Below are 12208 nucleotides of genomic sequence, written 5' to 3' on the forward strand. Positions count from 1 at the left end.
GGAGAGACACGGTGTATTTATCCAATGACACGGTTGTTATTTTGCGAAGTTTTCGAGACCAGGTCCGATCTTCGCGGAGCCCCCAAAAGTCAGCGCATGTTCTCCGGGTGTCGGGGGCGAAGGGCTGACCCCCAGGCCGCTGTGGGCTGACCACAGCCCGTCGGATCTCAAATCTTACCCCACCTGCCGTTCCCCAGGGAGTAAAAAGAGCTTTTTTTTTTTTCCATCATGAGACTGAAGCTCTGAGGTCACCTGACTTGCAGGTTTTAAGCTGCAGAACCAGAGTTGATCTTGGATCTTGGGCCTCCCTGGTTGAGAATTTGGTGCCTTTTTGCTGATGGCAGCAAACAATTAGGACGTTTTCAGACCCTGTGTCCAGGGATTGGGGGGTGGGTATAGATTTGGGGGAAGGGTGCTTCCTCATGCAGAGAATGGGCTCATAAACTGGGGCCTTTTTTTTTTAATGAAAAGTGATTAGGTGATATGCTGCGAGAGCCTTGAGAATATTCCTACCCGCTTCCAGGAATCTGCCAAGGGGACTCAATCAGAGATCCAATAAAAGCTTCAAGCCAGGGTTGTTTATTTCAGCTTTATCTATAAAAGCAGAAATTGGAAACATAAATAAGTCAAAGGGTGGGAATGACAGAGAAACGATAATTCACCCCTTTATGCAGTCATCAAAATCTGTTTTCAATGGCACGTGAAATTGCTCGTGAGGTAATGTTAACTGGGGGAAGAAAAGACTTGAAACTATATTCATCATATCAATTATGTATATTTATATTTTATAGATTTGTTACATATTTATAATTACACACAAAAATGTCACTAAAACAAACACGTTAGGATGATTCTGTCCGCCTAGAAGGATCGTTGGTGGTTTGTAGTATTTTCCAAAATCTCTGCAATGAGATTTTGTAAGAGAATCTACGAAACTTTATAGGGTTCGTTTTATTTTATGCATTTTTATTTTCCCCGGCTTTATTGAGATGTATTTGACGTATAATAAAATGGTGTAAGCATAAAGTATATAATGTGATTTGATACACATCTTTGAAAATGATTACCACGTAAGTTTAGTTAACACGTACGTAACCTCACATGACTTTTTTTTTTTTTTTTTTGTAATGAGAATGTTTAAGATCTACTTTGGTGGCAACTTTCAAATACGTGTCCAGTATTGTTAACTGCAGTCACCATGCTGAACATTTGATTCCAGAACTTACTCACTTTCTAACTCGGAAGTTTATGCCCTTTGATCAGCATCTTCTGTTCCCCCAGCTCCCAGGCCCTGGCAATCTGCATTCTGCTCTGTTCTAGTGCACATTTGTGTATTAAAATAAAAATGTGTACAGCCATGAATCTGGGCCCCCATATTAAAAAGAAAATGTCCTAATAAGATTAGATTAAAAGCAAAACAAACACATACACAAAACCCCTGATAGAACCATAAGAAAAGGACCAGAGGTGAAGGGAAAGAGCAGGAAAGCAAAGAAACAGCAGGCATCTAATATTGACATAACACAAAGTGGAGATTTATTAAGAAGGCACATGGTGGAGAACCTTACCATTTTTTAAAAAAAAGATTTTATTTTAGAGAATATGTGTGCAGAGAGGGCAGGTGGACAGGGGGAGAGAGAGAATCTCAAGGAGACTCCCCAACACAGGGCTCAGTCTCACCACCCTGAGATCATGACCTGAACCGAAATCAGGAGATGCTTAACTGACAGGAGCCACCCGGGCAACCCCAAAACCTTATCGTTTTTAATGAATGGATGATAGGGCCTCCTCAGACTTCTGCGCTGACTTGCTGTCAGCCAGAGACGCTGGGGACACCAGTCTCTTTCGGAGCCGTGTTCTTTGTACCTAATGGCAGAAACACCAGCAGCAACCCCATGGAGTAGCTGTGGCTTGGGATGAGCTGTGTCTGAAAGCACTCCTGCAATAATGTGCCTAAGTAGTTGCCCAATAAATTTCCATTTCATTTCATGTGCTGGACAGCATGGCAACAAAATATGCAAAGGAAAATTTATGAGACGTTCAAGGGACACAGACAGCAATGCAACCATCAGATGAGATAATAACTCACTGTTGCCCAAACTCAGACAATCACGACCACCTCGAATTGTTGTCTGGGGGATCATGAGAAATACTGACGGGTTCTGTAAGCTGCAAGGCAGCATAACAATGTTAGTCATTTTCAAGATGCAAAATTAAAAAAAAAAAGATGCAAAATAATATTTATGGGGAGTGATTACATTTTTTCCAAGGTCATAAAGAAATTCTCAATAAATTTTGAAGAAATCTTGTAATCCATGTTTATGACCCCGATGTAATATCTAATATTAGCCATTTATATTTAAGCCAGAGAAACTCCAACATTTTTAAGTGCTCTCCTGAATAATGATTACATATAACAAATGAAATAAAGAACGTAAGAGTAACTGATTTGGAAAATAAAACGCTATATATTGAAATCAAATTATAAGTTATAATAATAAATCAAACCATGCCTTAAAAGAGGTAATTTAATATTAGATTTCGAATGCAGAATTAGTTTATGAGCTCTGATGTAATTTGGAAAAAAAATCACAAAATAGATGTTGGAAAGGTTTGGTAATAAGGGCGCCTGGGTGCTCTGGCTTTGGTTGAGCATCTGACTTTTGATTTCGGCTCAGGTCGTGACCTCAGGGTTATGAGATGAGCCCAGCCTCAGGCTCTGCGCTCAGCGGGGAACCTGCCTGGGATTCTCTTCTCCTTCTCCCCCTGCCCTTCCTCCCACCCGCACTCGTGCTCTCTCTCTTTCTCAAATAAAAAATAAATCTTGAAAAGAAAGGGTTGAGATTTTTTTAAGTTTATTTTTTTTTATTTTTTTAAGTTTAAATTATATAAACGAGGGCAGACTGAGATAAAATATTTCCAAAAAATATCCAGACGCCATAAAGAGCTCATGGAAATGGAATTTAAAAAAAATGAAAGGTCCAAAGAGTAGAGAGACAAAGAGTTTTAACCCACAGTGCATCCTTCATTAGGAACTTGTATATAACAGATGAAAAGATAAATAAGAACACATAATTAAATAGCAATATAGATTCCCTATACGCAGGACCTGTTTCTAAGCAATGAGCTATTAACTCATGTCGCTGGCAACCACCCTGTACCACAGAGCGTGTTGTGGTTCTCATTCTATGGATGGGGAAGCGAATCCCAAGGACATGACCGGCTCACCCAGAGGCACCCCAGCAGGATGTGGCAAGGCCAAGAGGCAAGCCCAGGGTGTAATTCTCTCTTGGTCGCTGTACTCCATCCCAAGCTCGAGGGAACAGAAGGTGTGTGAGTGAAGGTGTGGCTGCAGCACGACTCGTGTGGCTAGAACACAAGCACCCAACAATGTGGCAAAGCAGAAATAAAGCCTATCCGCTGAAGAATCGACTCTATCGTTAAATTTGTAATCAAACCAACTCTGAGCTACTTGAAAGGGTAAGTGGGGGCCCCTGGGTGGCTCCATGGTTGAGCGTCTCCCTTCAGCTCAGGGTGTCATCCCGGGGTCCTGGGATCGAGTCCCACATCAGGATCCCCGTACGGAGCCTGCTTCTCCCTCTGCCTGTGTCTCTGCCTCTCTCTGTGTGTTTCTCATGAATAAATAAATACAGTCTTTAAAAAAAAAAAAAAAAGATAGGATAAGTGAAAAGAACATCAACGGCAGACATGCTAGTGTTTGCAGTGATGGAAAACACGTGTGCGCTTAGACTAGCATGGGAAGGTAGCCTAGGGGGTAAAAACAGTGGCTGTGGCTGTAAATTGTCACACGATGTCAGGTGACAGCATTAGTCTTGCCCCAGATACAGCACCCTGGCTCCTGGCAGCGCTAACTGGGGCACAGCAGGTCCCCGCCTTCCACTGCTGGCACCTGCCCATGCCTCATCCCTCTTCACGGCCTTTGGGAGGACTTCCCTGGCGGCCCAGCCCAACCTGGCTCCGGGGGTCCTGGGCCTCTGCTGCAGCAGCCTGCTTCTCCTCAGTTTCCCCGGCTGGCTCTTCTCCCTGCCTGCAGCCCCCAGACCCTAGAGGGCACAGCCAGGTAGTCCCAGCTCCCTCCACTGAGCCTGGCCCTGGGGTATACCTGTTGAAGAACTCAGACATCTGGGAACTGCAAGAGGAAATTCTAATAGCTTCATAACATTCATCAGAAAATGCAAATTTTGTAAAATGCAAATGCTGTACATTTTGACACAGAGTTTCCTGTTGTGGGTTAGGCAATCCGAAACAGCATACACGGGAGGGGAGGAGCGCTGGGTAGGTGATCTTTCAAACTGCAAAAGGGGAGTGTGGGACAATATATGCTGTTCAGCTGAGATGTCAGATAATTAATTTTTAGTTTTCATTCCAAGAGCTCTGCTGTAATAATAATTCTTTCTAAACTTGCACATTTTTTTGGAGACAGTGAATTTCACTGTAGAAAAAAAAAATAACAATGACTTGGATGAGAATTTGTATGATCTTTGCAATGGGCCTGGGAAGTAAAGTCTGCATTTTTTTCATTAACCTACGTGGGGCGGAGCTGTTTTGGGGGGTCTATTTGCCTGTAGTCATTCAGCTACAAAAGCCCCCCTCTTGAGGACACACTGAACAACACCCAGGAAAAGCATTTACAAGTGCATCAAGGAAAAACAAAAAAATAAACAAACAAACAAACAAAAACACAAGTGCATCAAGGGCCAGACTGAGATTGCTCCCGTTTCTGGGCCATAGTCACGAAATCAGTGGTGGCTCACACCTGCGTGGCACGGGGTCATTTTCAAAGCTCAGGAGGTCTCAGCTCTCTCTCGCTCCCTGCCCTGTGAAGTATCCGGGTCTGTGTGTGCTTTGTCTGATGGGCTGTAGCGAAGCTGAGAGGTTGAGAGGTGCATCCACTAGCAGCACGGCCTTCGGCGGGTCCCGCGCTCAGCTCACCTACGACCTCTCCCCCCTTGTCTCCAGATGGCACCTTCAGAGGGGCAGGGGCCTTGCTATGCTGACTGTATACACACAGGAAGTGAAGGTGAGGGAATTTAGATACTACTACTAAGACTGCATAGCCAGGCAATGGAAAACCGGGGCTTGAACTCAGCAGTTCTGGTCCTGAACCCCCAACGGGCACAGTTAGCTCCTATGGCAGCGAATCTCCGAGTGTGGTCCCCAGACCAGCAGCAGCAGCATTTGGGAACCTGTCAGAGATGCAGATTCTCCGTCCCATCTCTGGATTCTGCATTTGAACCTCCGGAGTGGGGGCCAGGAACCTGTGCTTTTCCCAGCCCCCGGGGTGATTTTAATGCTCTTGTCCTTCTGTGTGTATATATGTGTCCACACACACGCACACATACGAGCACATGCATGTACATGGCTGGTGACAGGTGGGACGAGGGCTCAAATCCAGGTGCTCTGACTCCTAATTCCATCCTCTACCAGCTGTTTGCCATCCCTCCTGAACATTGAATCATTTGGAGAGTTTAAAAGCAACTCATTAGGGGCACCAGGATGGCTCAGTCAGCTCAGCGTCTGCCTTGAGCTTGGGTCATGATCTCAGGGCCCTGAGATCGAGCCCCAAGTGGAGGCCCCTGCTCGGTGGGGAGTCTGCTTCTCCCTCCTTCTGCCTCCTGCTCTTGCTCGCTGTCTCTCAAATAAATAAATAAAATCTTTTGTAAAAAAAGCAAACAACTGCTTAAAAGCAACTCATTAACAACAAAAACAAGGAAAACATGGAGAAACAAAAAAACATTGTGTAGACCCCACCCCAGGACAATTAAGTTGGACTCTGGGGGGAGTGCCAGGCGCTGCCTTTGTTTAAAATTCCCCAGATGCCAAACAGCTGTTTCCACAGGCTAATAGTCTTCGGCAATCAGTTTATATCCAAGAGCCAGGCCCTAAAAAGCGAACAGGAAGGTTTGGGGGTGGGTGGGAGGCGGTGGGGGGCAGCGGATGTGTGGGGTTCCCGTAGGGGTCAGTCTTCACTGTCGGGGCACCACCTGGGCCCTGTGTCTGGGGAGACTCCATCTGTATGCTAATTGTGGGAGCCCTGTGACGAGCACTGAGGGTCATCTCAGGCTGGACAGAGCCCACAGAGTAAGTTCTGGGGACCTCCTCCGGGGAGGCAGGGGGGCATCAGGGGTCAAGTGGAGTCTGAGCATCTTGCCCCGGGGCTTCTTGGGGCAGTGGTGTAAGTAGGCCTGCTTCCCTGCTCTCCCTGCTTCCCCTGCTCTTCTCACTTCTCTCACGCTATTTTTGTGGGCTCATATCTTTTTTTCAGAACCCCTTTTTTTAATCATTTCAGCGGTATTTCAGGAAGAAGGGTTACTCAAGGTGTGTGTCGGGCCTGCCACTTCTCACCAGAAACCCGCGCGGAATACCCTACAGGGTCCTCCTTGATCCCAGATGTGTGTCCAGACGCACCACGTCTACTCCCTAAAAAAACAGCCACCTCCCATCGTCATACACTCCCTGGGTCCCCTCCTCCCACAGGGCCTTTGCATGTGCTCCTCCCACTGCCAGACCCCTTCTTATGTTCACAGTTCAGTGCAGGCACCGTTCCCTGATGGGAGCCTTCCCTGCAAGCTCCTGGGCCCGCGCTTGCAGCAGCGTGTTGTAGCGCGGTCAACATCTGTCTTCCCGACCCACCGTAAGGTCGGTCACGAGGCCTGAAAGCTTGTCTGACTGTGTGCATTTTTGCATCTACCTCTTCCACGCGGTACATATTTTCTCGATGAACAAGTGAGTGTGTGCACACGTGGGGGCTTGAAGGTGTCCCAATTTTGGCAGGATCATGAGGCTGATATAAATGGGCTTAGCATCTCAGAGCTCTTCAGCCAGCATCCAGAGCCACTCCGACATGCAGCCCAAAAATCACAAGCACCCTAAGCCACGCTTTTACTAAGAATATCTCTCAGGCCAGAAACCCACAGGCAATAAACACCGTCCCCTCACACACTAATATTCAGCATCCGGTGTTCCAGGGCCCATGCAAAGCAGAGACTTAGGTCACCTACATCTGGTGCTTTCTTGTCCTTCACACCAATAATCTCGGCTGCGTAACCAGTTAGGATCACAGTAAGAAGGAAACACAACCCATGGGACCCGGGAGAGTTGATATTTGGGGAAGTGTTGGAAGCATTCAGTAAAAGCCATAAAACAAACGGAGCTGCAGACACCACAGATGGCAAAACACTGCTACTCGCAGTGATGGGTCTTGGAGAGGTTGAACACCATCTCTGAGCCGGATTCCCTGGAACCAGCAGCCTATCTAGGAAATGTGGGTGAGATTGATGCAGATGGCCTGTCCCGAAATGCTCGGGGTTCTTCGAGCTGATGTGATGTTAAGCGAGCACACCCCAAGATGAGACCTATCCTGCCAGCCGTCCTCCAGATTGCTGCCCACCCACCCCCCCAAGGACCTCGCCCTGAAAAAAGGTTTCTTTTTATTCTACTCAGCAACTAAATGCAGGCTGGACCAGAACCCAGAGGCCTGGCATTTTATACCAGCACGACCACTAGCTGGTGGGATGCGAAAACTCCATTTGTCTGTTCGGGTCTCTTTATGTAGTGATGAAGTGGGACTAGAGGAGCTTTGATTCCTTCTAATTCTGGCATTCCCCGTTTCTTTCATGAGTTCTGAACTTCAGTGTCTTTTTTGCACACAGGACACCGTCATGTCTTGCTTGATTGTGAGTGGCGGGGGGAGAGGCTCCCCGGGAGAGACGAGAGAAGTCTGAGAGCCACACCATCCCCTGAATCACAATGACGTGTGGGTGGAGATGAGAGAGACAAAATCCCACAGATTGTTAAGGGAAGGAAATGGATCTAAAACACGTTCAGACGAAAATCAGTTGACTATGAGGAGTGTGTATTGGCTATCGAAGTGGCATAAGGAATTACCCCGAAGCTTAGTGGTTTGAGACAGCTCACGTCTCCTGTCTTCTGTGCATCAGGAATCTGAGCTCAGCCGCACTACATCCCCTGCCTTCTGCTCAGGGTGTCTAACGGGCAAGAACCCAGGCATCAGCGAGGCGTTAGCAGCTGTCAGCAGACTGGGGAAAGGTCAGCTTCCAAGCGCACGTGGTTGTTGGAAGGACCCAGTTCCTTGCTGGCCCTCACTTCCACTGGGCCTCTCCAACACCACAGCATGTGTCACCCACATGAGGAGCCTGGGAAGGAGTAGAGGGTCGGCCAGCAGACAGGAAGCCTCAGCTTTATGTGACCTAATCATGAAGATGACACCCCCCCCCCTTTGCCACATCCTACAGGTCAGAAGCAAGGCTCCACATGCAGCCCACAGAAGGGTAGAAGATGACCCATTCCTCTCCCCTCTGAGCGTGGAGTCTACTGGGGAGCAGCAGGTCTTGCGTGGCGCCAGCAGAGGCATCAAGAGGCCACCGGTGCTGGGTTAGTGTTGGGGGGCTGTCCTAACAAAGCACCACAAGCTTAACAACACAAATAGCATCTCACAGTTCTGAGCCCCAAAGTCCAAGACCCCAGTATTACCAGGCCCGGTTCCTTCTGAGGCTGTGAGGGAGGGATCTGATCCAGACCCCTGAGCCGCTCATAGCCTCAGGGATCCTTGACTTTAGATATATTCGTGTTGCTACACCTCTCACTCTGTGTCCACATTTCCCCTTCTCATAAGGACACCAGCCACCAGCCACCCTAATGACCTCATGTTAAACTGATCATCTGCAAAGACCTTATTTCCAAGTAAGTTCACAGTCACAGGTGCCAGGCGTTGGACTTCAACATCTATTTTGGGAACATGATTCAACGGATGACGAGTCCTAACACACATAATCTTTTTCTGACATAAACCATACTTGGCCAGGGGTTTGGCTTTTTTAAAACTAGACTATTGTTTTGTTTTGTTTTTCCCAAAACATCGAATAGTTTTTATGAAGTTGGAGTGAAATTCACATAACATCAAATTAACTGTTTCAAGCGGATAATTTGGTGACATTTAGTGTATTCACAATGTTGTGAAACCACCACCTCTATCCAGTTCCAAGACATTTTCTTTGCCTCAAAAGGAAACTCTGTGCCCATCAAACAATTTCTCCCCATTCCCCCGGCCCTCAATCCCTGGCAACCACCAATCCAGGTCTTTGCTCTATGAGGATTTTTTAAGTATACCAAGCTCACTCTGGCCCGTCACTGTACTCTTCACCCGGGTGTACCAGATAGAGCTCACGGCACTCTAGGAGATGAGTGATACTCTTGTGTTCATCAGTGTTCTTCTTTCAAAGAATTGATTCACATGATTGTGGAGCCTTGGTGAGTCTCAAATCTGATGGGACAGTTCCAGCAGGTTAACTCGGGGAAGAGCTGACATTCACGTCACGTCCCAAGGCCATCTGCTGGCCGAACCAGTCTTTATTCTGTGAAGGCCTTCTTCAGCTGATGGGATAAGGCCCACCCACATGATGGTGGGCAATCTGGTTTACCCAAAGCCCAGCAGCTTAAATGAAAATCTCATCCAAAAAACACCCTCACAGAAACATCCAGAATTATGTTCAACTAAATATCTGAGCACGATAGCCCAGCCAGGTTGACACATAAAATTAACCATCATGACTATGAATCATCACTCCCTTTTTCTTTTCTTTTTTAAAGATTTTAAAAAATTTATTCACAAGAGACACAGAGAGAGAGGCAGAGACACAGGCAGAGGGAGAAGCAGGTTACCTGCGAGGAGCCCAATGTGGGACTCGATCCCAGGACCCCTGGATCATGCCCTGAGCTGAAGGCAGACCCTCAACCACAGAGCAACCCAGGCATCCCCCCTTTTTTTCCTAAAGATTTATTTATTTATTTATTTATTTATTTATTTATTTATTTATTCATTTATATTTTTGAGAGAGAGTGTGTGTGTGTGCAAATGGAGGGAGGAGTGGGGGGAGGATGAGGGAAAGAATCTCAAGTACACTCCCTGCTGTGCACAGAACCTGAGGAGGAGCTCCATCTCACGACCCTGAGGTCAAGACCTGAGCAGAAACCAAGAGTCAGATGCTTAACCAACTGAGCCACCCAGGTGCCCCCAATCATCACTTCCTCCTTAAAACCGACTAAGCTGGGTCACAGAGAAGCTTAGTCACCAGCCCCTGGTGCAATGGAATTGCCATTTGAGCCTGGGCAGTCTGGCTCCGAGGTCCACACTCTGCCCCGTGCTCCACCACCTGTCACACACCCGACCTAAGTGCACTGCATAGCTGCCCTTCTGCTGAGACCACAGGTCCCTCCTCACACCGGCACAGGTGCGCTGGCGAAGGATGACGACGTCCCTGGGGGTCTCTCCACCCTCTTGGTCTCGCCCCTTCTCTTCCCCTGGGCTCTGCTGTAGCGGGATGCCTTCAGGCTGTTGGGAGGGAGGGGACTTGCAGGGACGCCTCTGGAAGTAACTAGGCATCCAGTTACTTAACTAGGTGACCCAGCTTCCTTGGTTTTAAGGAGAAAGTGATGATTGGGGGCACCTGGGTGGCTCAGTTGGTTAAGCATTCTGAGTCAGAATATATTCTGGAATATAAGAAATAGTGAAAGGGATTATAAGGGAAGGGAGGGGGACTGAGTGGGAAAAATTAGAGAGGGAGACAAACCATGGGAGACTCCTAACTCTGGGAAACACAAAGGGGAGGTGGGCGGAGGGATGGGCTGACCAGGTGACGGTCACTGAGGAGGGCACACGATGGGATGGGCACTGGGTGTTATACTGTATGTTGGCAAATCGAACTTCAGTAAAAACAAATAAGAAAATAAAAAGAAAAATCTGAGGCTCGTAAGTGCAGAGATGGTCAGGGTGCGCTGTAGGCACCGTGCGAAAGTATGGAGCGTGGGAGGCGGAGGGAGACACCAGAAGGCAGGGAAGGAGGGAGCCATACAGCCCCCTCCTCAGGGATACCTGTTAGGGCAGGTGAAACCCAGAAATGTCCCTGAAGGAGATGCCTAATTACTTCCAGAGGCAAAAATTATGAGCCTCAGAATTTTCCATGGCACTTGCTAAAATAAACCTGTGCTAATCCTTCAGCTGCTGGAAATTGCTGCGGAAGGAATGGTTTGCAAGCCTCACTCTCGGGTGTGCAGGGGCCATGCAAGGGGCCTCAGGACCACAGCACCATGGAAGCGGAGGTCCTCACGGTCGTCCTCACTATGCCCTGCAGCTGTCCAGGCCTGGGGGCAGTCTTCTCTGCCAAACTCTGGCTCGGCACCCGTGTGCCCTGTGTCCCCTGCTAGCCCACCCTCTGGAGTCAGCCACGTCTGGAGACCTCGGTCCCTTCTCCCCAGGTCCTGGAATCACCTCTGGTCTGGACGGTTCCCTCTCCACATTTCCCCAGAGGCCCAGGGTATCACTTCATGCAAGGATGCCTCTTCTCAGTTTCCCTGACTGCTGAGGTGTCGGGAAACCAGCTCCGGGATACCCTGCCCCAAACCTGGTCTGAGGCTTGCACGCTGCACAGCTGCCTTCGCCTTGAATGGGCAAGGAGGGGGAGAACAGCCTCAATTTTCATCTCACAAAGTTGTTTTCCCCCATTGCAGAATGCTCTTCTGGAACGTTCCCGGGAATCTCCCCAGGGTGGCCTTCAGAGAGAAGGATTTAAAGGGGACTCACTTTTGTGACCTGCACCCCATTTCCCAAAGCCCCAGTGTGTCCCTCTGGGGTTGACCACGAGGTGCCTGTCGCGGGCCCTCACCACGGGCACCATGCCTTCCCCACAAGCCAGTGGGCCCCATAACCAACAAAGCAGCAGCAAGAAGAAGGAAACGAAGCTAAAAAGCTGAGAGCTGGAGGCCCCTTAGACTCCCTGATCCAGCTTCCTGTTACGGATGCAGTCAAGGGCCTGAGAACGGAAGGATCCATGCAGGCTGGCGGGTCCACGGAGGGCCCGAGCTCCCAGGCCACCACAGAGCCACCTGTACGCCTGCTGGCAGCAAGGGACTCATGCGAGCCAAAGGGACAGCCACTTCCCTGGGTTCCTGATAGAGGAGTCACAAGAAGGAACTTTCCAGACTCAGGTATAAGCATTTCACAACACGGAGTGCTTTTCACAGACACGATTCACAGGGGCACCTGGGGGGCTCAGTGGTTGAGCATCTGCCTTCGGCTCAGGGCGTGACCCCGGGGGCCTGGGATCGAGTCGGCATGGAGCTCCCCATGGGGGCCTGCTTCTCCCTCTGCCTGTGTGTCTCTCTCTCATAA

This window comes from Canis lupus, chromosome 24 (assembly GCF_048164855.1).
Source record: "Canis lupus baileyi chromosome 24, mCanLup2.hap1, whole genome shotgun sequence".
In the NCBI taxonomy this organism is placed as follows: Eukaryota; Metazoa; Chordata; class Mammalia; order Carnivora; family Canidae; genus Canis; species Canis lupus.